This window comes from Lepisosteus platostomus, chromosome 3 (genome assembly GCF_059453375.1).
Source record: "Lepisosteus platostomus isolate fLepPlt1 chromosome 3, fLepPlt1.hap1, whole genome shotgun sequence".
Classification (NCBI taxonomy): Eukaryota; Metazoa; Chordata; class Actinopteri; order Semionotiformes; family Lepisosteidae; genus Lepisosteus; species Lepisosteus platostomus.
Window position 1 is genome coordinate 1,367,997 of NC_142613.1, and position 4,977 is coordinate 1,372,973.

Below are 4,977 nucleotides of genomic sequence, written 5' to 3' on the forward strand. Positions count from 1 at the left end.
CACAGCTGGCAGCCTGTCAGCCCAGGTCTAGTCAGAGGCCTCTCATTACTGCTGCGAGTTTTCCTCTATCCTGCGATGAGTCATGATTAATTATTAGTTCTTGATCTGAGGGTTGAACACACGCCTGCTGATCGGGAACCAGGCGGCGTGACTCTCAGAGCTTGACGTGCTGTGGTCCCCTCACACCGGCGCAGAAGCCCACTCACGTCTCTGTGGACGACACCGGCGACGACTGCAGACTCCCCGCTGGTGCCGCCTCATGCAGGACGTGCCCACTCACCCGGGCCTGCTGGCGCAGGGGTCAAATGTATTTTGGCGGATTTTATATCACTGTTGTGTCACGCAGTGGGTCGTCTCTGGTGCACGTTTACGGAGGCTAGTGAAGATGGTGGGGCGGGCTCGGGTTAAGAGATTTTAGATCGGGTGCGGGTCACAAAAAGTGGCTAGCACCAACATGTGTGGTAGAAAATATGATAGTGTGGCGCAGAAACGAAAAAACACAGCGTTTAAAAGATCAGCGTGAGCTGGGTCTACTCAAAAAGAGCCCAAGACTACTTCTTTCAAGTCGGCTGGATCGTCATCCAGTCAGCCCGAGCCAGACCCCGGCCACGAGGTTACGGCTGCCTGAGCAGTATGTCTCAAGACGGAATCACCTGGCCCTGCTGCCCATAGAAAGGTTAGAAAACCCTCTAAAGGTACGACCATGCTTTTTTTGTGCATTGCTGTTTGGTTTGTGGTCTATATCGCTCGTATCTGATCGCAGATGCCGTGGATTGACTGACTGGAGTCTATGGGCTGCGATGGACTGGCGTGTGTTGGGAGTGTCCCGCGATTGTTGGTGCTGTTCTTGAAACGATGCGCTCGCTGGTCTCCGCTGTGCTCATCTTGTTGTTGTTGCATAGGGTGGGCCTCAAAGCAAGCGTGCACCTGATCTCTGTTGTCAGCTCGCAGATTGGCTGTGAATCTGATGAATTGGTTGCATTGCTGTACTTCTTATATTACAGGCTATAGTCGTGTGTGTGTACGTGTGTGTTCCCTGCGTGTGCCGCGTCATATTCCGTTTGCATCGGCGGTAGCAACCTCTTACTCTGAAGGCGTAACTGAATTACTACAGTATTTTCACCTGCTTTTTTCTTTTCATGGGATGGACAGGAGGGGCCTACACAACCTGTAGCCTCAGGACCTTGATCACCTTAATCCAAAGAGACATGACACCCAGCCCCTGCCTGCCATAAAAGCGCAACACACTGTTTGCGATGGCAGGGGTGTTATACTGTCCTGGCTGCTGTGGTCAATCTAAGTTCCCCCTTCGTTCACCTGGTGCAGCAGGTCTTCTCTCCTGCCCCCAGACTGCTGTGTGGGGGGCTGCACTGCACTGGGGAGTGAGGGGGGTCCCCATATCGTTCACGGGCTTTTGGCTGAAAAGAGCCAAACAAATGTAAAGGATTTGTTTATTACAGCAAGAACACACAAGGCGTTACAAGCAGGAGGGGGTCTGGCCTGCTTGGCTGCTTGAAGGAGATCTGGGGGCGTCTTCCAGCTGTTTCCTGATGGAAGTCAGGGATTTGGGAAGGTGGCCGGGTTGCAGCTGGCTGTGCAGTGGGAACCGGCTGCTCGTTGCTCTGCCTGTCCCTGCAGGCCGGAAAAGATCCGGCAGCTACAGTCCAGCCACAGGTAGAACCCAGAGGGCCTGCTGGCGGGTGACTGTGTGTTCTGCGCTGCCAGTGTGGCCATGCAAGGGTGTAATTCTCTCTGGGGGGTCTCCAGTGACCCAGGTGGCACACAGCCCCACGCGTCACCAGACCCCCACTTGGTGGAATCGCAGCTCGCACCCTCAGCCCTCTCGGCCTGGACGCCGAGGGCTCCCCCTGCCCGACGGCTGCCTGCTCCCAGAGGCCTCTCCCCCCTCCTGTCGTGCAGCGCTGCTGCCTCTCGCCCAGCCTCTTTCATTAGCTGAGCAGGGCTTGTAAAAGTGGGAGCTCATAATGGACTGGAGTGCAGAATTAAATTGGTCTTGACAGTCCATTAAATTGACCCACCAGAGTCTATTTAATTCCCAGAGCCAAGGTGCAGACTGCCTGTTTGCTCTGTGTTTCCCCAGCGCCAAGCTTCATCACTGTGACAGGAAAAAGCACACTTCCTCTTTGTATCTGGACACTTCTGGAGAATCGTACAGCGCACATGTACCCCCTCGTAGGGCTAAGACCTCTCGTGGTCACGCTGCAAACTGGAGAAGACAGAACAGGAGGAGTGACAGCCCTTTCCTGGAGAAAAATCACCATGGGAACTGTCCGAGCTGGACCGGAATGATGACTGGAAATGGCAGACCAAGAGGCCAGCAGCCTGACGTCCTGAGATCCCCTGGCGGTGATGGGGTGGCACCGGCGCCACCCCCAGGGGCCCATACCCAGTCTCAGGTTTAACCAGCCTGTCCCACCGCAGTTTCCTGAACATTACTGCGCCTGCTCTTCTTCCCTCTTCATCCTCAGAGCCCTCTCTCACGGCCCCCGGCTGGCCAGCGTGTCACTGGGGGCTCGATCCCGATCCAGCGGGTTTTAGGACTGGTGTGTATTATCAGGGACCTCCTTGCAGTGAAGTGTACGACAGGCTATGAAGCTGCGCCGTTAACATGGGGGTACTGTATGCACAGCTAGGAATTAAAGGCTGCTACATATGTACTTGCCTTCATTGGAAAATGTTAATTGGTGTCTTTTAAAAATTGAGCAACTTTAATTAAGCAGCGGTTAAACGCTGATGCTATCTTTAGGACTAATTAAAGGCGGCCGCAGGTGGGTCACTCTTGGGGATCCCCTGTGTCGTAGTGTCGGAGGTCCCTGGCTGTCCCGTCTCTCTGGGAGGAAACCTGGATCTGGGAGCCGTCAGCAATGTCACTCTCCCAGAGGCCTCCCTCCGCTGATCGGTCCCGCTAGATTCACTTAACTGGTGCAGTCATTATCTCAACAGGGCGTTGTGAAAGCTGATGACTTTCAGGACTCACTCGATGCGCACAAGCTATAAAAGGCCTGGGAGGAGGCACAGCACTGTTTCCAGCTCCTCCGTTCACGAAACCAGTGAAGCAAGCGAAGTCCCTGGGTGGAATGGGCACCAGGAGGCCCTCTGGGGGCCTGGACTCCCCAGACCTCCGCAGGCGGTTCCTCAGCACAGGCCTTTATTATCGGGGTCGGGCTAATCCTCAGTCTTACAGAGACAGAGAGAGAGACTGAAGACAGGAGGAGAGGCAGAAAAGCAGAGCTAGGCAAGGAATAAAAAAAACACAAGAGATTGCTAATCCCCCACACATGGTGAGCCGGGGCTCTGAAACAGGCGATAAAAGCAACACTTCTATAAAAGCCTTATCGGCACAACCTTTAGACAGCGCAGACATTTAGCAATTATGCAACCGAGCGAGCTCTGCGCTCTGCTGAGAGAGTAGAGGGTGGTGGGGAGGGGACAGCAGGCACAAGGGGTCAGTGCTCACAGGAATGAACTCTCCGTCCTGCAGGCCTGTACCCCCACTCTCTTGTCAGGGATTGACAAGATCACAGCGTTGGGCTGCAGCGTGTTCAGGAGCTCAGTGTCAGAGAGCTGGGCTGCAGCGTGTTCAGTAACTCGGTGTTGCAGTGCTGGGCTACAGTGTGTTCAGTAGCTGAGTGTTACAGTATTGGGCTGCAGTGTGTTCAGGAGCTGAGTGTTAGTGCTGGCCTGCAGTATGTTCAGGAGCTGAGTGTTACAGTGCTAAGATGCAGTGTGTTCAGGAGCTCAGAGCTGGAAATGCGGTCAGCAGTGATAGTGCAGAAGACGATGTAGAAGGGAGTGCTAGAGGAAACATCCATGACTGCTGCTGTCACAGCTGCCTGAATCCCTTGTTGAGTGCACTCAAACTGCCAGGACTCAGTGCACTCCAATGCTTTGATCTTTATTAATTCTTGGTCTGTTTAAGGGAGATTATAGTGCAGCTGAGTGTCTGTGGTGACCCTGCAGCTCCGGGGGGGTAAAGTTTCAATGCCTCAATGCATTCAAGGCTTTCTGTCCCCAACCCATGCATTAACCAACAGCCACCCAGGGCTGATGAAAGAATGACGTCTGGACACAGTGAAACGGATACAGTGCCTGTAAAGACTGCAGGCCTGCATCAGTGACAGTGGTGTGAGGAAGGTTACAGTCGCAGTGCATGTGCCAGTGGGGTTGGAGTACTACCTGCAGGCAGCCTGCCTGTGAGTGAGACCCTGAGGCTTCCCCACGTCTGAGCGAGCGGTATAACTGCCTCTCTGCTCCCTTGAGCTGACCTCCCCCTCTGCAGTCCTGCCGATCGCTTCCCTCCACAAACCCCCATTTCTCACTAACTGTCTTCTAATGAATGAGATTTAAATTAGGATTATGAGGGGGTGGGGATTCCCCACGGAGGCCAGAGGTCTGACCACTCAGAGCAAAAAAAAAAAATCCATACAGTTGCTGAGCAGGGAGGTGGGGAGGGGTAGAGTAGATAACCAGGATAAGTCCCTTGTTCTCCAGAACACCACCAGGCAATATGAGGATACTCATCTGGGTGCCTGCAGGGGTCTGATTGAATGTAGCAGCCAGCTCAGGTAGCAGGGCATGCTCTAATGAGAATGGAGTCCAGCCGAGAGCGTGAGTTATTGAAAACCACAGTGAGGACAACTGACGCTAATTGAAACATCTGCTGTTCAGATGAACCTTGTGGGCGATTTTGTTATCCTGTTTCTCGAGTCACTGATGTATCTGTGGGAGACCACCCTGCTAGGTCTTCCAGGTCCTCTGGCTATCTAGAAAGACAATGTCGAATCGCACATTGGGCACCCCAACTGGCGGGAATTTCGTGCGTTACTTGTGCACAGCTTCGCGCTCAGGTGCGAGGTTTCGGCATGCTTTGTAAAAGTGCATGTTTGTCCCGACCAATGGCTCATGCCCTATTCAGTGTTCCAAAAAATACTGTGTGCAAATGGAAGAGAGTATTTG

General features: G+C 53.6%; 1 long non-coding RNA gene across 1 annotated transcript; it reads left to right on the forward strand.

Annotated features, from left to right (window-relative positions):
• The first annotated feature begins 305 nt into the window (after positions 1 to 305).
• On the forward strand, positions 306 to 3,645 carry LOC148674015 (uncharacterized). Its single transcript, XR_015933730.1, has 2 exons — positions 306 to 695; positions 2,102 to 3,645. It is a non-coding gene; the product is annotated as an uncharacterized LOC148674015 (long non-coding RNA).
• The last annotated feature ends 1,332 nt before the right edge of the window (positions 3,646 to 4,977 follow it).